Here is a 23,307-nt window from a genome sequence, read left to right as displayed (position 1 = left end):
TTAGGCTACACGGGGGTCAGGGACCCACTTGAAGAGGCAGTCTGTCCATTCTCAGAGCTCAAATGCCATGCTGGGAGAACCACTGCTCTTTTCAGAGCTGTCAGAGAGAGATGTTTAAGTCTGCAGAAATTCCTGATGCCTTTTGTTCAGCTATGCCCTGCCCTGAGAGGTAGAGTCTACAGAGTCAGCAGGCCTTGGTGAGCTGCAGCAGGCACCGCCCAGTTCGAGCTTCCCAGGCTGCTTTGTTTACCTACTCAAGCCTCAGCAATAGCGGACGCCCCTCCCCCTGCCAGGCTGCTGCCTCACAGTTGGATCTCAGATTGCTGCGCTAGCAGTTAGCAAGGCTCCATGGACATGGGACCTGCTGAGCCATGTATGGGATATAAACTCCTGGTGTGCTGTTTGCTAAGACCATTGGAAAAGTGCAGTATTTAGGTGGCAGTGTCCTGTTTTTCCAGGTGCAGTCTGTCACAGCTTCCCTTGGCTAGGAAAGGGAAATTCCCCGACCCCTTGCGCTTCCCAGGTGAGGCGATGCCCTGCCCTGCTTTGGCTCGCCCTCTGTGTGCTGCATCCACTGTCCAACCAGTGCCAGTGAGATGAACCAGGTACCTTAGTGGGAAATGCAGAAATCACCTGTCTTCTGCATTGATCACCCTGGGAGCTGCAGACCAGAGCTGTTCCTATTCGGCCAACATTCAACATTCTTAAAAGAATTTTCGAAGATGGCTGAACAAAATAATTTTAAATGAATTTATGTCATTTTTCCATTTTTGTTCAGTTTCAAAATACTTTCTAATTTTCTTTAAGTTTTTCTTTTTACATTTTAAATGTAGGGGATACATGTGCAGGTTTGTTACAAGGGTATATTGTGTCATGCTGAGGTTTGGGCTTCTATTGATCTTGTCACCCAAATAGTGAGCATAGTACCCAATGGGAAGTTTCTCAACCATTGCCCCCCATCCTCCCTCCCCTCCTTTGGAGTCCCAGTGTCTACTTTTCCCACCTTTATGTCCATTTGTATCCAGAGTTTAGCTCCCACATATGAATAAGAACATGCAACATTTGCTTTTCTATTTGGGTATGAATTCATTTAAGATAATGGCATCCAGCTGCATCCATATTGCTGCAAAGGGCATGATTTTGTTCTTTTTTAATTTCTGAACTTTTATTTTAGATTCGTTGGGTACATGCACAGGTTTGTAACCTGAATATATTGCATGATGCTGAGGTTTGGAGTATAAATGATCCCTTCACCCAGGTACTGAGCATAGTACCCACTAGTTAGCCCATGCTCCCCGGGCCCCAGTAGGAAGAGTTGCTGCCACATCTGCAGCAATGCACTGGGGAAGTGGGTTGGGGCATTATATATGACCCCCTCTTCAAGTCCATTCCAAGGCATTGATGTTGCCTCCTTCAGTGGCTGGTGCTATACACATATTTCCTTTGACCAAGGGGAACTTTGTTGGCTGTGCTCCTCCTCCCATAGGGGCAGTCCACACTGAGTGTCAGATTTCTAGGAAAGTGGGGTCCACCCCCTTACCTGTCCTCCGAGCTGGTAGGGCACCCTCGCACAACTGACCATGGGAGCAGACTGGGACACCCAGTAATGACACATGCAGACCAGTTTCAAGTTGCAGAGCTGTTCCTGGCTGGAAGTCACACAGCTCAGGAGAAACTTTGGTTTTAGCAACTCTTCTCCTGCTCACATCCTGTGACGAAAGACAGCCTAATTCAATGAGTACTGCTGGGGCACTCTCCACACTCACCACTGAAGTCTGGCTGTGGTGTCCCTTCCCCCACTCCAGAGCAAGCACTCTAATCTCTGGGCCAAGTCTAAACTGACTGCAGTGGCTGCTGCTGCCAGATCACCAATGACTGACTTTGTATGAACCTGGATTAAAAACGGTGTCCACCTTTTAGTCCTGGATCTGAGAAAATGATTGCAGATTTTCCTGGTGTTTTACACTCTCCATCTCTTAGTCTCTCTCTAAGCTAGTTGCTGGTTTTGGGACAGACAGGATGCTCTCCTTTGGCCTGGGTTGCAAGGGTCACTGGCAGAAAAGTGGGATGGAGGGTGGAGACTGGCTGCTCCTCTTATGTACTGGAGCTTTACTCACATTATTACCTGAATGCTGGCACAGGGGCTGCTTGGCCGCCTTCTTCCCAGGATCTGGGGTATCTTTCACTGTTCCGATGAATTCTCATTTTCCTTCCTGAATTAAACCTCACAGAATTGATTTTTTTTTTTTTTTTTTTTTTTTTTTTTTTTTTTTTTTTTTTTTGAGACAGAGCCTTGCTCTGTCGCCTAGGCTGGAGAGCAGTGGCACAATCTCAGCTCACTGCAAACTCCACCTCCTGGGTTCAAGCCATTCTCCTGCCTCAGCCTCCCAAGTAGCTGGGATTACAGGTGCCTGCCCCCATGCCTGGCTAATTTTTATATTTTTAGTATAGATGGGATTTCACCGTGTTAGCCAGGATGGTCTCGATCTCCTGACCTCATGATCTGCTCGCCTCGACCTCCCACAGAATTGGTTTTTATGCATTATTTTGCTATTTCCCAGTGGCTGAGGGAAGCTGAAAACCTCTAATCCACCATCTTGGAAAACAAATATTTTTTAACTATTTCTAATTTTCATGGTGACTTCTTTGACCACTGGGCTACTAAGTAGTACGCTACTTAATTTCAGAACGTTTGGGAATAGTTTATTATTTTTGCTGTTGATTTCTAAATTCTACTGTGGTAAAAGAATATATACACACTATGATTTCGGTCTTTTGGAATTTGTTGCTTTTGGCTCAGATATGGGTTTATTTTAGTAAACATTCCATATGCATTTAAAAGAAATTTGTATCTGTGCTTGTTGAGTGTTGTCTCATAAACACTAAATCTACATCCTAACTGATTGCTTGTCTGCTTTTTCTACCACTTACTGGGAGCGGTGTGCTAAAATACAAACTAAGGTTGTGTATATTCCTATTTCTCCTTTTGGTTCTGTCTTAGTTTTGCTTTATATATTTTGATGCTATGTTATTAAGTGCATAGAAATATTGGATAGTTATGTCTGCCTGTTTGACTATCTTTTTACTATAATAAAAAGTCACATTTTTTGTCTAGTAATACCTCTAGTATTAAAGCTATATTTGTTTAATAATATTGCCACTCAGTTTCTTTTGTTAGTTTTCCTAATATATCTTCATATTTTTATGTCAGGCCCTCTTTTATCTCATATGTAAAATCCAGTTCTTATAAACACATTTCGTATTTTTAATCAAGTCTGAAAATCTTAGGTTTTTACTTGAATTACTAAGTCTATTTACATACAGTGCTATTACTGCTATAATTTTCTTTAAGTTTACCATGTTGGGATTTATTTTATTTCTATTTGATTTGTTCTTTGTTGATTCCTCCGGTTCTACGTTGTTTTCTATTAATCAAGTATTTTGTCATCTCTTCCATTAGCTTTTTGGTTATATCTTTTGCCTTATTTATTTTAATGGTTATTCTAGAGATTTTACTATGTTTTTTGAACTTATATTGTCCACCTTTAATTAGCAGTGCTTCCCAAATAATGCAAGAACTTTATAACATTTTAATGGTTTTACTCATTTCCACCCTTTGAGCTATTGTTTTCCTGTATTCTACCTCTACATGGTAAAAACACCACAACACAGTTATTAGTGTTGCCTAAAATAGTCATTATTTATATAACTCTATATTTTCTAATTCTTTTGATTGTTTTATTGAGTTTTTTATTGTCTCTAGGATAATTCTCCTTCAGCCTGAAGAATTTCCTTGGTGTATTTCTTGTAGTGTCAGTGGGCTGGCCACAAATTCTCTCAGCTCTTGCGTTTTGAAACATCTTTTAATTTGCATTTTATTTTTGAAAGATTTCTTGAGAAACAAATCATTTATTATTATTCTTAAATTAATATATATTAGAAAACAAAACACCAATGACAAGAAGTCCATTGTGGGCTAGGAGGAGAAAAGGATCCTATGATAGGAAGGAGGCTCATTTCACCTTTAAATAACTGAATAAAATGAAGGTTGGTTTTCTCTATCTTTATTAATAAGGATATCTCAGCACAAATAATTCAAAAATTGGGCTTGCTATGGCTTGGGCTTGTAGGGAAGAGATCTGCTTGGTGAATATGCTTATGTACCAAAGACCTTGAAATAAGCTTTCCCTCAGGCCAGCTACTAAAAATGGGCCTGTGGCATTTCTGTGCTTAGTTCAGCTGGGCAGGCTTTGGGGAAGGTCTGGTGCAATTTTTAACCTGGTCTGAAGATGAATGATGATGAATAGCTCAGTAGAGAGCCTGGGACAGAGCACAGAAAGGAGAAAAGTCCCTGGACTTAGGGTGGGAAGCCTGATACTTTCATACCATGGCTGCCTCTCACAAGTCACAATCTTGAGCTAATCTCTTAAACTTTCTGGCCTTTACTTTATCCATCTATACAATGAAAAGTGAGACAAGATGAGTCTGTGGTCCCTTTCAGTCTCAAAGTTCTGGTGTTTTAGGAAAGGAGCTATTGCCAGAAATAGATGGACAGTTTAGAAAGCAACACATAGAGGACTATTCCATGGCCTTCCCTGCTGTAATAATTAACCCCAGGGTCTGATCTTTGGTGTCTGAAGCTATCTTTTAGGTGTCCAAGGAAAGCTTGTGGATAGTTTGTGTCACAAATCAAATGCAACAAAGGGAAGAGAAATGTGAATTATTACATTAAATTCTGCCAGATTCAGAACTGTAGACCAGCAAAGAAATGAGTCTACTTGAGACCACAAAAGAAAAGAATTTGGAGATATGTCTTCTCTCCCCTCTTCACCCCCAATTATACAGCCCCTTCGCTGGCCCTGTGGTGTGTGCTTCCTAGAACAATAGGACATCAAATTATGTAGTGCCAGAGATTTTTTTAAAAGACCAGACAAACAGCACAGCACAATGCAACAGGAAGTTGTGACGTTACCAACAGAACAGGGTGGTTTCTCTAAGCCATTAGTTCACTTGCAGGGCCATGAAAAAAAACATATATTGAGTAGCAGTGTTTCAATGAAGTTGAATTCCATTACTTTTATTTAGCCTCAGTTGTTCTTAGCTGTAAATGATTTTATTCTGGCCATTTGTGAAGACCCTCTATGTAAAATTACAAATGGTAAAAAGCAAAACAATGAACTATGACAAAATGTATGTGAACTCTACAAGCCCAAGGTGAAGTGTAGACCGAAACCTGGCTGAACTGTGTATAACAAGAAGCATCTGTTTGTTGCAGGATGCTGAAGAACATGGAAGATTAGTATGTATTTTATTTTTTTCAACTTTTATTTTAGATTCATGGGGTGCATGTGCAAGGTTTGTTGTAATGTGTGAATCTGAGGTTTGGGCTTCTATTTATTTCATTACCTGAATAGTGATTGTAGTACCCAATAGGGAGTTTTTCAAAACTTGCCCCCTTCCCTCTCTCTCACCGATGAGAGTCCCCAGTTTCTGTTGTTCCCATCATTATGTCCATGTGTACCCAATATTTAGCTCCCTTTTTATAAGTGAGAACATGGTATTTGGTTTTCTGTTCCTGCATTTATTTGCTTAGGATAATGGTCTCCAGCTCCACCCATGTTGCTGCAAAGGACATAATTTCATTCTTTTTATGGCTATGTAGTATTCCATGGTGTATGTGTAACATATTTTCTTTATTCAATCCACCTTTAATGGGCATCAAAGTTGATTCTATGTCTTCACTATTGTGTATAGTGCTACAATGAACATATAAGTGCATGTGTGTTTTTGGTAGAATGATTTATTTTTCTTTGGGTATATAGCAAGTAATAGGATTCCTAGGTCAAATGATAGTTCTAGTTTTAGTTCTTTGAGGAATCTCCAAAGTGCTTTCCACACTGGCTGAACTACTTTACATTCCCACTAACAGTGTGTAAACATTCCTTTTTCTCTATGACGTTATAAACATCTGTTAATTTTTTATAATAATAGCCATCCTGACTTGTGTGAGATGATATCTCGTTGTGGTTTGTATCTGCATGCATCTGATGATTAGTGATGTTAAACATTTTTTTCATGTGTTCGTTGGTTGCGTGTATATCTTCTTTTAAAAAATATCTGTTCATGTTCTTTACCCACTTTTTAACATAGTTTTTTGTTTGTTCATTTGTTTGTTTGTTTTGCTTGCTGAACTTTTAAGTTCCTTATAGATTCTTGATATTAGACCTTTGTTGGATGCATAGTTTGCCAATATTTTCTCCGATTCTGTAGGTTGTGTCTTTATTGATAGTTTCTTTTGTTGTCAACTTTGTCATTTCTGATTGTGCTTATTAGCATCTTCCTTCTTTTTCTCTTTGTTAATCTAGCTAGAGGTCTATTGATCTTTTTTTTTTTAATTATTATACTTTAAGTTTAGGGTACATGTGCACCATGTGCAGGTTAGTTACATATGTATACGTGTACCATGCTGGTGTGCTGCACCCATTAACTCATCATTTAGCATTAGGTATATCTCCTAATGCTATCCCTCCCCCCTCTCCCTACGCCACAACAGTCCCCAGAGTGTGATGTTCCCCTTCCTGTGTCCAAGTGTTCTCATTGTTCAATTCCCACCTATGAGTGAGAACATGCAGTGTTTAGATTTTTGTCCTTGCGATAGTTTACTGAGAATGATGATTTCCAATTTCATCCATGTCCCTACAAAGGACATGAACTCATCATTTTTTATGGCTGCATAGTATTCCATGGTGTATATGTGCCACATTTTCTTAATCCAGTCTATCATTGATGGACATTTTGGTTGGTTCCAAGTCTTTGCTATTGTGAATAGTGCTGCAATAAACATACATGTGCATGTGTCTTTATAGCAGCATGATTTATAGTCCTTTGGGTGTATACCCAGTAATGGGATGGCTGGGTCAAATGGTATTTCTAGTTCTAGATCCCTGAGGAATTGCCACACTGACTTCCACAATGGTTGAACTAGTTTACAGTCCCACCAACAGTGTAAAAGTGTTCCTATTTCTCCACATCCTCTCCAGCACCTGTTGTTTCCTGACTTTTTAATGATTGCCATTCTAACTGGTGTGAGATGGTATCTCATTTTAGTTTTGATTTCCATTTCTCTGATGGCCAGTGATGGTGAGCATTTTTTCATGTGTTTTTTGGCTGCATAAATGTCTTCTTTTAAGAAGTGTCTGTTCATGTCTTTCACCCACTTTTTGATGGGGTTGTTTGTTTTTTTCTTGTAAATTTGTTTGAGTTCATTGTAGATTCTGGATATTAGCCCTTTGTCAGATGAGTAGGTTGCGAAAATGTTCTCCCATTTTGTAGGATGCCTGTTCACAATGATGGTAGTTTCTTTGGCTGTGCAGAAGCTCTTTAGTTTAATTATATCCCATTTGTAAATTTTGGCTTTGGTTGCCATTGCTTTTGGTGTTTTAGACATGAAGTCCTTGCCCATGCCTATGTCCTGAATGGTAATGCCTAGGTTTTCTTCTAGGGTTTTTATGGTTTTAGGTCTAACGTTTAAGTCTTTAATCCATCTTGAATTAATTTTTGTATAAGGAGTAAGGAAGGGATCCAGTTTTAGCTTTCTACATATGGCTAGCCAGTTTTCCCAGCACCATTTATTAAATAGGGAATCCTTTCTCCATTGCTTGTTTTTGTCAGGTTTGTCAAAGATCAGATAGTTGCAGATAAGCGGTGTTATTTCTGAGGGCTCTGTTCTGTTCCATTGATCTATATCTCTGTTTTGGTACCAGTACCATGCTGTTTTGGTTACTGTAGCCTTGTAGTATAGTTTGAAGTCAGGTAGTGTGATGCCTCCAGCTTTGTTCTTTTGGCTTAGGATTGACTTGGCGATGTGGGCTCTTTTTTGGTTCCATATGAACTTTAAAGTAGTTTTTGCCAATTCTGCGAAGAAAGACCTTGGTAGCTTGATGGGGATGGCATTGAATCTATAAATTACCTTGGGGAGTATGGCCATTTTCACGATATTGATTCTTCCTACCCATGAGCATGAAATGTTCTTACATTTCTTTGTATCCTCTTTTATTTCATTGAGCAGTGGTTTGTAGTTCTTCTTGAAGAGGTCCTTCACATCCCTTGTAAGTTGGATTCCTAGGTATTTTATTCTCTTTGAAGCAATTGTGAATGGGAGTTCACTCATGATTTGGCTCTCTGTTTGTCTGTTATTGGTGTATAAGAATGCTTGTGATTTTTGTACATTGATTTTGTATTCTGAGACTTTGCTGAAGTTGCTTATCAGCTTAAGGAGATTTGGGGCTGAGACAATGGGGTTTTCTAGATATACAATCATGTCATCTGCAAACAGGGACAATTTGACTTCCTCTTTTCCTAATTGAATACCCTTTATTTCCTTCTCCTGCCTAATTGCCCTGGCCAGAACTTCCAACACTATGTTGAATAGGAGTGGTGAGAGAGGGCATCCCTGTCTTTCGCCAGTTTTCAAAGGGAATGCTTCCAGTTTTTGCCCATTCAGTATGATATTGGCTGTGGGTTTGTCATAGATAGCTCTTATTATTTTGAGATACGTCCCATCAATACCTAATTTATTGAGAGTTTTTAGCATGAAGTGTTGTTGAATTTTGTCAAGGCCTTTTCTGCACCAATTGAGATAATCATGTGGTTTTTGTCTTTGGTTCTGTTTATATGCTGGATTACATTTATTGATTTGCGTATATTGAACCAGCCTTGCATCCCAGGGATGAGGCCAATTTGATCATGGTGGATAAGCTTTTTGATGTGCTGCTGGATTCATTTTGCTAGTATTTTATTGAGGATTTTTGCATCAATGTTCATCAAGGATATTGGTCTAAAATTCTCTTTTTTGGTTGTGTCTCTGCCTGGCTTTGGTATCAGGATGATGCTGGCCTCATAAAATGAGTTAGGGAGGATTCACTCTTTTTCTATTGATTCTCAGAAGGAATGGTACCACTTCCTTTTTGTACCTCTGGTAGAATTTGGCTGTGAATCCATCTGGTCCTGGACTCTTTTTGGTTGGTAAGCTATTGATTATTGCCACAATTTCAGAGCCTGTTATTGGTCTATTCAGAGATTCAACTTCTTCCTGGTTTAGTCTTGGGAGGGTGTATGTGTCGAGGAATTTATCCATTTCTTCTAGGTTTTCTAGTGTATTTGCATAGAGGTGTTTGTAGTATTCTCTGATAGTAGTTTGCATTTCTGTGGGATTGGTGGTGATATCCCCTTTATCATTTTTTATTGCATCTATTTGATTCTTCTCTCTTTCTTCTTTGTTAGTCTTGCTAGCGGTCTATCAATTTTGTTGATCCTTTCAAGAACAAGCTCCTGGATTCATTAATTTTTTGAAGGGTTTTTTGTGTCTCTATTTCCTTCAGTTCTGCTCTGATTTAGTTATTTCTTGCCTTCTGCTAGCTTTTGAATGTGTTTGCTCTTGCTTTTCTAGTTCTTTTAATTGTGATGTTAGGGTGTCAATTTTGGATCTTTCCTTCTTTCTCTTGTGGGCATTTAGTGCTCTAAATTTCCCTGTACACACTGCTTTGAATGTGTCCCAGAGATCCTGGTATGTTGTGTCTTTGTTCTCATTGGTTTCAAAGAACATCTTTATTTCTGCCTTCATTTCGTTATGAACCCAGTAGTCATTCAGGAGCAACTTGTTCAGTTTCCATGTAGTTCAGTGGTTTTGAGTGAGTTTCTTAATCCTGAATTCTAGTTTGATTGCACTGTGGTCTGAGAGACAGTTTGTTATAATTTCTGTTCTTTTACATTTGCTGAGGAGAGCTTTACTTCCAACTATGTGGTCAATTTGGAATAGGTGCAGTGTGGTGCTGAAAAAAATGTATGTTCTGTTGATTTGGGGTGGAGAGTTCTGTAGATGTCTATTAGGTCTGCTTGGTGCAGAGCTGAGTTAATTCCTGGGAATCCTTGTTAACTTTCTGTCTCATTGATCTGTCTAATGTTGACAGTAGGGTGTTAAAGTCTCCCATTATCATTGTGTGGGAGTCTAAGTCTCTTTGTAGGTCACTCAGGACTTGCTTTATGAATCTGGGTGCTCCTGTATTGGGTGCATATATATTTAGGATAGTTAGCTCTTCTTGTTGAATTGATCCCTTTACCATTATGTAATGGCCTTCTTTGTCTCTTTTGATCTTTGTTGGTTTAAAGTCTGTTTTATCCGAGACTGGGTTTGCAACCCCTGCTTTTCTTTTGCTTTCCATTTGCTTCGTAGATCTATCTCCATCCCTTTATTTTGAGCCTATGTGTGTCTCTGCACGTGAGATGGGTTTCCTGAATACAGCACACTGATGGGTCTTGACTCTTTATCCAATTTGCCAGTCTGTGTCTTTTAATTGGAGCATTTAGTCCGTTTACATTTAAAGTTAATATTGTTTTGTGTGAATTTGATCCTGTCATTATGATGTTAGCTGGTGATTTTGCTCGTTAGTTGATGCAGTTTCTTCCTAGCCTCGATGGTCTTTACAATTTGGCGTGATTTTGCAGTGGCTGGCACCCGTTGTTCCTTTCCCTGTTTAGTGCTTCCTTCAGGAGCTCTTTTAGGGTAGGCCTGGTGGTGACAAAATCTCTCAGCATTTCCTTGTCTGTAAAGGATCTTATTTCTCCTTCATTTATGAAGCTTAGTTTGGCTGGATATGAAATTCTGGGTTGAAAATTCTTTTCTTTAAGAACGTTGAATATTGGCCCCCACTCTCTTTTGGCTTGTAGAGTTTCTGCCAAGAGATCCGCTGTTAGTCTGATGGGCTTCCTTTTGTGGGTAACCCGACTTTTCTCTCTGGCTGCCCTTAACATTTTTTCCTTCATTTCAACTTTGGTGAATCTGACAATTATTTGTCTTGGAGTTGCTCTTCTCGAGGAGTATCTTTGTGGCATTCTCTGTATTTCCTGAATCTGAATGTTGGCCTGCCTTGCTAGATTGGGGAAGTTCTCCTGGATAATATCCTGCAGAGTGTTTTCCAACTTGGTCCCATTCTCCCCGTCACTTTCAGGTACACCAATCAGACATAGATTTGGTCTTTTCACATAGTCCCATATTTCTTGGAGGCTTTGTTCATTTCTTTTTATTCTTTTTTCTCTAAACTTCCCTTCTCACTTCATTTCATTCATTTTATCTTCCATCATTGATACCCTTTCTTCCAGTTGATCGCATCGGCTTCTGAGGCTTCTGCATTCTTCACGTAGTTCTCGAGCCTTGGCTTTCAGCTCCATCTGCTCCTTTAAGCACTTCTGTATATTGGTTATTCTAGTTATAGGTTCGTCTAAATTTTTTTCAAAATTTTTAACTTCTTTGCCTTTGGTTTGAATTTCCTCCTGTTGCTTGGAGTAGTTTGATTGTCTGAAGCCTTCTTCTCTCAACTCGTCAAAGTCATTCTCTGTCCAGTTTTGTTCCGTTGGTGGTGAGGAACTGAGTTCCTTTGGAGGAGGAGAGGCGCTCTGATTTTTAGAGTTTCCAGTTTTTCTGCTCTGTTTTTTCCCCATCTTTTTGGTTTTATCTACTTTTGGTCTTTGATGATGGTGTTGTACAGTTTGGTTTTTGGTGTGGATGTCCTTTCTGTTTGTTAGTTTTCCTTCTAACAGACAGGACCCTCAGCTGCAGGTCTGTTGGAGTTTGCTAGAGGTCCACTCCAGACCCTGTTTGCCTAGATATCAGCAGCGGTGGCTGCATAACAGCAGATTTTCGTGAACTGCGAATGCTGCTGTCTGATCGTTCCTCTGGAAGTTTTGTCTCAGAGGAGTACCCGGCCGTGTGAGGTGTCAGTCTGCCCCTACTGGGGGGTGCCTCCCAGTTAGGCTGCTCGGGGGTCAGGGGTCAGGGACCCACTTGAGGAGGCAGTCTGCCCGTTCTCAGATCTCCAGCTGCGTGCTGGGAGGACCACTGCTCTCTTCAAAGCTGTCAGACAGGGACATTTAAGTCTGCAGAGGTTACTGCTGTCTTTTTGTTTGTCTGTGCCCTCTCCCCAGAGGTGGAGCCTACAGAGGCAGGCAGGCATCCTTGAACTGTGGTGAGCTCCACCCAGTTCGAGCTTCCCGGCTGCTTTGTTTACCTAAGCAAGCCTGGGCAATGGCGGGTGCCCCTCCCCCAGCCTCGCTGCCACCTTGCAGTTTGATCTCAGACTGCTGTGCTAGCAATCAGTGAGACTCCGTGGGCGTACGACCCTCCAAGCCATGTGCGGGATATAATCTCCTGGTGGGCCATTTTTTAAGCCCGTCGGAAAAGCACAGTATTCGGGTGGGAGTGACCCGATTTTCCAGGTGCCGTCTGTCACCCCTTTCTTTGACTAGGAAAGGGAACTCCCTGATCCCTTGCGCTTCCCGAGTGAGGCAATGCCTCGCCTTGCTTCGGCTCATGCACAGTGTGCTGCACCCACTGTCCTGCACCCACTATCTGGCACTCCCCAGTGAGATGAACCCGGTACCTCAGATGGAAATGCAGAAATCACCTGTCTTCTGCGTCGCTCACGCTTGGCACTGTAGACCGGAGCTGTTCCTATTCAGCCATCTTGGCTGCCAGCTGAAACTTGACTTATATGTGAAAAGTCAAATAATTTGCATAAGTAATAGCATTAGAACTAATCTTTTCCTGACTTCATGTAAGTGGAAACACTGGAGTAGAGATGTTACAAAAGGTTATCTCCAGTTCCAGGAAGGTGACCCCATACTCATGGGTCACCTACTTCCACTCCTGTAGCCCATGAAAAAGGGAGTCTCCATGTTTGATAGTGTTTGAATTGATCTTGTTTATCCTTTCAAATAACAAATTTTTAATTTGGTTCATCTTTTGTTTGGATTTTGTGGTCTCAATTTTGTCACTTCTGCTCTGATTTTAGTTACTTCTTTTCGTCTGCTAGGTTGGGTTTAATTCATTCCTGTTTTTCTGGTTCTTTATGTGTGATGTTAGATTGCTAATTTGAGATCTTTCTAAGTTCCTGATATAGGCGTTTAGTGCTATAAAGTTTCTTCTTAATGCTGATTTTGCTCCATCCCAGAGATTTTCATATATTATGTGTCTATTTTCATTTATTTCAACTTTTTTAAACTTATGCCTTAATTTGGTTGTTTATCCAAAAGTCATTCAGGAGCAATTTGTTTAATTTCCATATAATTTTGTGGTTTTTGAGAGATCTTGGTATTGATTTCACTGTGGTCTAAGTGTATGCTTGATATCATTTTTATACTTTTTAATTTATGAGACTTGCTTCATGACCAAGTATGTGGTCAATCTTAGAGTATGTTCCACATACAGATGAGAAGAATATATATTCTGTGATTGTTTGATGGAGTATTCTGTAGATGTCTTGTGTCCAATTGGCTAAAGGTTGAATTTAAGTCTAGAATTTCTTTGTTCATTTTTTTGCCTCAATAATCTGACTAATGTTGTCAGTGAGGTACTAAAATCCCCTGGTATCATTGCGTGGCTAAGTCTTTTCATAGGTTTAGACTCTAGAAGTACTTGTTTTATGAATTTTGTGCTCTAATGTTGGATGCATATATTTAGTATAGTTAAGTCTTCTTGTTGCATTAAATCCTTTATCATTATGTAATGCCCTATTTTTGAAAGATATTTTTATAGTAAAGCTTTTTGTTCTTTCTGCATTGTAAAATTAATCTATTTTTTCCTGACTTCCATAGTTCTCATAGAAATCTCTCAATATTGTTTAGTTTTGTTTTATTTCTGTTTCTGGCTGCTCACTTTCCTTTGTTCTTGGTTTTCAGCATTTGACTTTGTACCAAGGTGCAATTTATTTTTATCTTGCATGGGATTTGCTACTTGAATGTGTAGGCTGATGTTTTTAACCAGTGTGGATTTTTCGTCATGATTTTTCCTATACCTTTGTTTCTTTACTTGTGTTTCTGGAACTCTGACATGAATGCTTGGACCTGTGTCCCACATGTCTCTTATACTCTGTGCTTGCTTCTTTCACACTTTTTTTTTTCCTCAAAGCTTCACTGATATGTTTTCAATTGGCCTATTTTGAGTTTACTAATTCTGTCTCCTGCTCCTAATGTCTACTGTTTAACTCATTCAATGAGTTCTTAGTTTCAAATGTATCTTTTCATCTTAGAATGTTCATTTCTTTATAGATTAGAAATCTCTGAGGAAAAAATTTCTCCTTCATCTCTATTGTCCATCTATGTTCTTTGACTCATTTATAGTACTTATTTTAAGTTATTTTTCTGCCTTCCCTATCATCTTGCTTGATCTGTGTCTCTGCTTATATTGATAACTTTTTCTCTTATCTGTTACATTTCCTTCTCTGTTTCATGTTTCTAGTATTTTTCCGAATACCACTTACTGTGTATTAAAAAGTTGTACAGACTAAGGTTGATGTCATTTTCTCCCAAGGAATGTTTCCCTTTGCTCTGTCAGAAACAGGCTGAAAGGCTGATCACTTCAATCCAAGTGAGCATTGAGCAGGGTCTGAACTGGTTGTAGCTTTGGTTGAATTCAATCTATCTCCACTTTCAACATCTCCAGCCCTCTTGTGTGCTCATTCTAAATATCTCCCATGAGTGGGATTTTTCTATCAAGTACAAAATTCTATTACTTGTTTCCCACCCAGTTCCACAGCCTCCCATATCACCTCAGTCTGCTTCAAAATACCATTCCGGACATAGGCATGGGCAAGGACTTCATGACTAAAACACCAAAAGCAATGGCAACAAAAGCCAAAATTGACAAATGGGATCTAATTAAACTAAAGAGCTTCTGCACAGCAAAAGAAACTACCATCAGAGTAAACAGGCAATCTACAGAATGGGAGAAAATTTTTGCAATCTTCTCATCTGACAAAGGGCTAATATCCAGAATCTACAAAGAACTCAAACTTACAAGAAAAAAACAAACAACCCCATCAAAAAGTGGGCAAAGGATATGAATAGACACTTCTCAAAAGAAGACATTTTATGCAGCCAACAGACACATGAAAAAATGCTCATCATCACTGGCCATCAGAGAAATGCAAATCAAAACCACAATGAGACACCATCTCACACCAGCTAGAATGGTGATCATTAAAAAGTCAGGAAACAACAGGTGCTGGAGAGGATGTGGAGAAATAGGAACACTTTTACACTGTTGGTGGGACTGTAAACTAGTTCAACCATTGTGGAAGACAGTGTGGCGATTTCTCAAGGATCTAGAACTAGAAATATCATTTGACCCAGTGATCCCATTATTGGGTTATAACCCAAGGGATTGTAAATCATGCTGCTATAAAGACACATGCACACGTATGTTTATTGCAGCACTATTCACAATAGCAAGGACTTGGAACCAACCCAAATGCCATCAATGATAGACTGGATTAAGAAAATGTGGCACATATACACCATGGAATACTATGCAGCCATAAAAAGGATGACTTCACGTCCTTTGTAGGGACATGGATGAAGCTGGAAACCATCATTCTCAGCAAACTATCACAAGGACAAAAAATCAAACACTGCATGTTCTCACTCATAGGTGGGAATTGAACAATGAGAACACTTGGATGCAGGAAGGGGAACATCACATACCAGGGCCTGTCGTGGGGTGGGGGGCAGGGGGAGGGATAGCACTAGGAGATATACCTAATGTAAATGACAAGTTAATGGGTGCAGCACACCAACATGGCACATGTATACATATGTAACAAACAAACCTGCACGTTGTGCACATATACCCTAAAACTTAAAGTATAATAAAAAAAAATTATGGTGGAAAAAAACAATCGTTCAATAGGAAATCTTCTAGGTTTCAGATTGCCATAGCAGGAACCATGATCATAACATGTTTTACAGGTTTCCTTTTCTCCTAGAAATGCCCCCACCCTGGCAATAGCAAACAAGACTAACAGCGTACTTTCAGACTTAGCAAGTGCCTTCAGAAAAAAATAAAAAGGACATATACCTCATGTTACCTGGAAAGGGCTCTTTTCTCACAGGAATTTAATTCATCTATCTCTTTTGCTTCCATATGTTTCCAATACATTTTAAAATAAATTTCCAATTATTAATTTAGTTATATCTGGTTATTGCATAGAAGCCATGGCTTCTTATTACTTATTTTATGCTACTTGAAAACAGAATTTTCATAATGAATTTGAAATGGGAAATTTCTCCATAACCTCCCTCTTCAACTCCTCATCAGGTCTTCCATCTTGAAAAATCACAAATTGATTTACCCATTTATTCAACCGACACTTATTGGGTGCTTATTAAATACCAGGCCCTATGCTAGGTTCAAGGAATACAATCCTGTTCAACACATTATATGTCTCTTGCCATTACAGAGTTTACAACTGAGTGGGAGAGTAAAATATCTTTTTGAAAAAAAAATCAGCACACAAAAGTGTTAAATGCCATGAAAGAAAAGCATGAGTTAACAGAGGGCAAGAGGCCACTGATTTAGATTGCAGGGTGAGGCAACTGCTCTCTCAAGTGACAATTTAATGAGACCTGAAAAATAAGGAGAAAATTATTTAAGCAAAGAGTGGAGGTAAGATTATTTCAGGCAGAAAAAATATTGTATGCAATAAGCTGAAGTAGAAAATAGATGGTTTTTATCAAGGATTTGAATACACACAAGCTCGCGTGAAAGGGAGCATGCTGGTAGACAAGGTTAACAAGAGATTCGGGGCCAAGTCATATAAAGCCTTATGATAGCGTTGTGGTTTTATATTTTATATTGGATTGTTCTGAGCAAGGAAGCGCCAATTTGCTTTGTAAAAAATGAGTTGAAAGAAAGGAAGAGTTAACACAGGGAGATGTATTAGGAGGCCACTGAATGTGTCCAGGTGAAAAATGGCAATGGCTTGCATTAAGATGGTGGCAGTGGAGGTGAATGTCTGGTTGGATTTGAAATATATTTTTAAAAGTATAATCAATAGGACTTCATGATGGAACAAATAGTGAAATGATAGAAAGGAGATATCAAAAGTAGTGGCTTTAAAAAGTACCAAAGTTTCCATCTTTCCATGCCTTGATAGTGCATTTCTTTTTAGTGCTGAAAAGTATTCCATTGTCTGAATATACTGCAGTTACCTACTGATGGACACCTTAGTTGTTTTCAAGTTTCGGCAGTTATGAATGTAGCTGCTATAAAAATCCATGTACAATTTTTTCTGTGTACGTTTTCTGTATGTTTCCACTCCTTTGGGTAAATACCAAGGAAACCTATTGCTGGATCATATAATGAGCATGTTCAGTTTAGATGTGGAGGTACCTTAAAGGCATATTACTAATTGAAAGAAGCCAATCTGAAAGGCTACATGCCATATGATTCCAGTTATATGACATTCTAGAAAAGGCAAATCTACGGAGATAGTAAAATAATCAGTGGTTGCCAGGGGTTTGGAACAAGGAGGGATAAATAATTGAGCACATAAGATTTTTATAGCAATAAAACTATTCTCTATAATTTTGTAATGTTAGATAAATGTTATTACACATTTATCCAAATTCATAGAATGTACAACACTAAGAGTGAATTCCAGTGTAAACTATGGACTCTTGGTGATTATGATGTGTCATTGTAGGTTCATTGATTGTAACAAATGTGCCACTCTGGTGAGGGATGCTGATAATGAAGGAGGCTATGTACATGTGCAGGCAGAGGGTAAATGGGAAATCTTTGTACCATTCAGTTTTGGTGTGAACCTAAAACTGCTCTAAAAAACCCTATTAATAATATACATAACACATGTATATATATGTATATATGTGTGTGTGGTGTGTGTATATGTATAATATATATAGGATTATGTTTTGTTTACATAGATTTTATGAAATATTTTACATGTGTTATCTGGTTTGATTCTCTCGATAGCACAATAAAATCTACATTATTATTCCTTTTACAGGTAAGGAAAAGGAAGCTCAAAAAAGTCAAATGTACTGTCTGTGGTTAATCTAATAATTAATTCACAGCTAAGGTCAGAACCAAATTCTCTAATACTGGTCCAGGGCTCTTTTTCTCTGTATAGCTTTATTTGCTTACAGTGTGTTTGAAAAATACAAGAGAGACTTCTTATGGCAATTGTCAGAGAGTTGATGTTTCTGCCATATCCTCAGTTACTACCAAAGTCTCAGCCAAACTCATCATCAAGTAATTCAAAGCCAATAATCTAGAATAATAATAATAATAATAATAATAATAGCAATATTTGATGAATTTTATTGAAACCTTCACAATATGTCAAACATTTAACATGCATTATCTCATTTAATTGTCATGATAATTGTCTGGAATAGATACTAATATTATAACTACTTATAAAGTAAGGAACCGGAGGTACAGAAAAATTAAATAACATCCTAGGATGACAGAACTAGTAACTGGCAAAACCAAAATATGCCAAAGTCTACACCATGCAGTCTATAAGTTCCAGAGGAAAAATTTTAATAGTAAAATCAAGAACAAGATTATGTGATTGTTAGAAAACTTAGATTTAAAGGATTGAGATTTCACTCCTGTCTTTGTCACTGATAAATTCTGTAGCCTTTCATGCGTTCCTCACATCTCAACCCCTACCTCACTCCTGACCTCAGTTTCTCCTCCTGTAAAATAGAAGGCTTTTATCACATTATTTCTTGGGCTTCTTCTAATTCTGATCTTTTTGGGTTTCATCTGCTTCTAGGTAATTATATTTTTGAGAGTTGGTTAATATAGTTTGTGTTACTGATAGTCAATCCCCTCACTGGTAACCATCACTCATTTTTCTCTTTCTACCTGAAAACCTCCCTTCACCCTAGAGTCCCAGAGTTTGCTAGATAATTCTCAGCTGGTTTAGAGAGTGCTCAAGAAACATCAGCTCAGCTCAGTTGATAGCTTGGCAATTAACTCATCCTGCAGCTCACTCCCTGTGTTCAAGTGCTAAATTGCAGAGGGTGTTTATCATATGTCAGGCTGACAGCCTCCTGCTGTCGGCTTTGATTTGTTAAATATCTGCAAAAGATTTGGTGACTGAAACACCTGGTCTGCAGAACATGCTGCACCATGAAGCTACAGGCAGCATGTCAAGAAATCCCTGCATGTCTTTCTTCAGCTGCTCCCTATCCTCTCCTTTTCAAAGAGAAATAAAGAGAAAAGGACAGCACCTTGAATGAACCAAGATACATCTTAGACTGGACTGAAATTGGTAAGGAAAATGGGAACCTCCACCCTCAGCTCTCTGCCCTGGAAGATGCTATAATAAGTCAATAAGCAATTCTGGAATTCTTATTGATATGTGCCAGGATCTACACCAATATATCACCTGCATAAACTTCTTTGATCTTTACAATGCCCACAGGGATTTAAATAACTTGTCCATATTCACCCACAGGTAAGGTAGTATGGCAGAATCAGATTTGCCTTGTTCACATCCCAGCTCAGCCTAAGGCAAGCTTGTCTAAGCCCCGCCCCTCAGGCTGCATGTGGCCCAGGACAGCTTTGAATGTGGCTCAACACAAATTCATAAGCTTTCTTAAAATATTATGAGACTTTTGTGTGATTTTTTTTAGCTTTTCAGCTGTTGTTATCATTAGTGTTAGTATATTTTATACGGCCCAAGACAATTCTTCTTCCAGTGTGGCCCAGGGAAGCCAAAAGATTGGACACCCCTGCTAAGGATTTGCCATTAGGTTTCCCAGTCTTTCCCTGCTACCTTGTTCTAGGCAGCATTTCTCCCTGTTCTCCACACCCCAGGCATTGCTATGCTTTTTGGAAGGTAGTAATGAGTTAGCAAGCAAAATACTTTCTGCTGTGTTTTTCTTGTCAGTTATATAATCTCACTGCTCAATACAAGCCCAATTGCCCTTAATTACATTTTGAATAATCAGTATTGTCAATAACTTCTCAACCCCTAGGTTAGACAGGAGAAAGAAGTTAGGTTTCATGTATGGCTAATCATACTGTAATTTTGAGTCTACTCTTTCCTCTATTCATATATAATGCTGACTCTGATTGGGTGCCATCCCAGTCTACTAATTTGGAAGTTGCAAGTCAATGGTCAATTGGCTCGATTGGACAGTATTTTACTTTTTAAAAAAATAGAGATCATGAAAACCAGGTATGATTGCTAATATTTATCTGTTGGAGTCAAATGTATCTGAATGAGAATTTTGTTTTTTGCATATGTAAACTATGCCATTTTGGGCAGTTTACTTAATTTCTCTGAGCCTCAGTGTCCTCATCTGTAAGATAAAGATAACAGTACTTACTCAAAAGCTTGTATGAGGATTAAAATGTAAGCTTTACAGAGATGAGGAAGCGTGGTATTGTGAAAATGCATGTGCATTTCAACCTAGTCTTTGGGGCTTCAAGACATTGTGTAAGCCATCCAGTGTCTGTGAGTCCATGTTCTTTGCCTGTAAATGGGAATAATAATACTGTGTTAGGGTTGTGTTAAGAAGTAATTCAGGTAATCTATGTCAAATACCTAGAACAGTAGTTGGTACAGAATACTTGCTCAGTTAGTGTACTTCCCTCTGTTTACATGCATTTATATTTAATTACTTATTTTCTTATATTCACATATAAACTAGATGACTCTGCCAAGTCAGTAAGGAAGGGAATATTAATTGGGTTGATAAACATGAACATCACTAGGAAATTTTGTAGATTTAATATCTTTGTGAACCAATTAGTTTTTTGGGCTTATTGTGTGTGTGTGTGTGTGTGTGTGTGTGTGTTTTCTTTTCTTTCCTTTTTTGAGATGGAGTCTCTCTCTGACACCCAGGCTGGAGTGCAGTGGCCTGATCTTGGCTCACTGCAACCTCTGCCTCCCAGGTTCAAGCAATTCACTTGCCTCAGCCTCCCAAGTAGTTGGGATTACAGGCACGCACCAACATACCCAGCTAATTTTTGTATTTTTGGTGGAGATGGGATTTCACCATGTTGGCCAGGCTGGTCTCGAACTCCTGACCTCAGGTGATCTGCCCACCTCGGCCTCCCAAAGTGCTGAAATTACAGGTGTGAGCCACTGCGCCTGGCCCCAATTAGTTTATTCCAACTTTATAAGCATGAGTTATGGACTCTAATCACAAAAGCACATAGGTCTGTCTTCATCCATTTGTGCTGCTATAACAAACTACCACAGTCTAGGTGGTTTATAAACAACATAAATGTATTTCTCACAGCTCCAGAATCTAAGAAGTCTAAGATAAAGGTCTAAGATTTGGTTTCTGGTGAGGTTCCAATTCTTGGTGTATAGATGGTGCCTTCCTGCTGTGACCTCACATGGCAAAAGGGGCAAGGGAGTTTTCTAACATCTCTTTTATAGGGGCACTGTGATGGTTAATTTTCGGTGTCAACTGAATTAAGAAATACCTGGGGAATGGGTAAAGCATGACTTCTTAGTGTGTCTGTGAGGGTGTTTCCAGAGGAGGTTGACAGGTGAGTCTGTGGACTGAGAGGGGAAGGTCCACCCTCAGGGTGGGCAAACACCATGCAATCAGCTGGGGGCCCAGATGGAATGAACAAGGAGAGCAAAGGATTTCTTCTCTCTCTTTCTTAATGCTGGGACTCTCCTTGTCCTGCCCTTGGATATCAGAACTTCGGGCTAAGTAGCCTGGGCACTCCAGGACTTATACCAGCAGAGCCCCTACCTCCCAAGGTCTCCCACATTTGGCCTAGGACTGAGAATTATGCCATCAGCTTCCCTGGTTCTGGGGCTTTAAAACTTGGACCAAGCCATGCTGCTAGTATCCCAGGGTTTTCAGCTTGGAGAAGGCTTGTCATGGGACGTCTCAGTCCCATGTGTAGGCCAATTCCCCTAACAAATAACTCCTCATCTATATCTATCTATATATATATATAAGTATCCATATCTATGTATATCTATATATAGCTTGTCATCCTATATAACAGAGAGGAAGATTCTCTAAAATAAAATGATAATTATTCAGGAATGGGCATTGCAGTGGGAATACTTGTGCCATAGTAAACTATGTGTGTATTCAGGGAGGAAAGAGAAGACAAATATTTTTAAAGGAAAAATGAATAATATTACATAATTATTCTGTGATAATTATCCGTGGCTACAAGGATCAATAACCAGAATGATGCCAATCTAAGACTGGACAGGCAGTTGCTGGGAAGGTATCCTCACGGAAGTATTTTTTTATAAGGTTGCAGCAGACTTTGTGCAAGGTTGCATTCTTCGCAGAATTGTTTGTGTTCGTTTTTGTTATCAGGCATTTGCTCATGAGAACTCTCCCTTCATAGTCTTTTCTGGCTCTGTTGTTTGTTTCTTCCAAAATATGTGACTGTATTTTGATTCTGACAACTTTCCCAATATATTTCCTGTTGGTTCTATCTGAACCCTGCCTAATACAAATTTTGGTACTAAGAGTGGTTTTGGAGGAACAGACTTTTAAGGATGTTTCCTTAATTGGTTTTGGAGTTTTGGGAATTAACTGTTTAATCTAATTAGACCTAAAAAGTCTAAGAACTCCACCTGTAACAGTAGAGAGAGCCTTAATCAATAACCCATGGCATGAACTGCTTATAGAAATATGCACAATATCTGCATTTGATAATCCTAGTCAATCATTTATAAAAGGCAAGAAGCTTGGTGGCTCTGTGTATGGTACTTTTGAACATTTTTGGAAAACAGACTATGATGACCATTAGTTGGTTGCTTCTAATGTTGCTGGACAAGGATCAATGACCAGGATGGTGCCAATCTAAGATTGGACAGAGAGTTGCTGAGCAAATATCATCACAGAAGGATTTTTCTTTTTTATGTAAGGTTGCAGCAGACTTTCCTTCATCCTGATGAAGAAAAGGTTGAGGTCAGGGATGCAGATTTTTACCTCCAGCTCCAGTAATAGCCTATGAGCTTCTAAGTGCACCCTGGCCAGAATCTTCTGTTCTATAGCCACAGGGCTGAAATTGCCAAATCAAATACATGCACTTATCATGTGATTGGCTGAATTACAATGAAAACTATACTCTTAGCCTCACAGGGTGTCTACTAAGGGCATTGGCTGGGAAATAATGGGATTCTGTAAATTGGGATGGAGAAGTGATGGGAAAACGCTTATGAAGCTGGGGACATTGAGCTTCTAAATTCTGATGAGTCTTGTTTGCCAGCAGAAGTGGCCCCCCTACACCCACCCCAGTGGCAGAAGCATCCCCACCCACAACATATAGGCCTTTCTACCTCTGTTTCAGGGATTCACTCTGCATTGCCTGAGGAAACAATAATCACCTCCCCTGAGACAGTTGCCAGGCAAGACACTGCTTATTCTCCTCCAGGCTCACCCCCACCACCCCTTTTTGCTTCTTGACCTATAATTAGATGCAAATCCCAGCAGACCTCTAAA

The sequence above is a fragment of the Pan troglodytes genome, chromosome 4 (assembly GCF_028858775.2).
Source record: "Pan troglodytes isolate AG18354 chromosome 4, NHGRI_mPanTro3-v2.0_pri, whole genome shotgun sequence".
NCBI classification, from domain to species: domain Eukaryota; kingdom Metazoa; phylum Chordata; class Mammalia; order Primates; family Hominidae; genus Pan; species Pan troglodytes.
Note: the sequence above shows the minus strand (reverse complement) of the source record.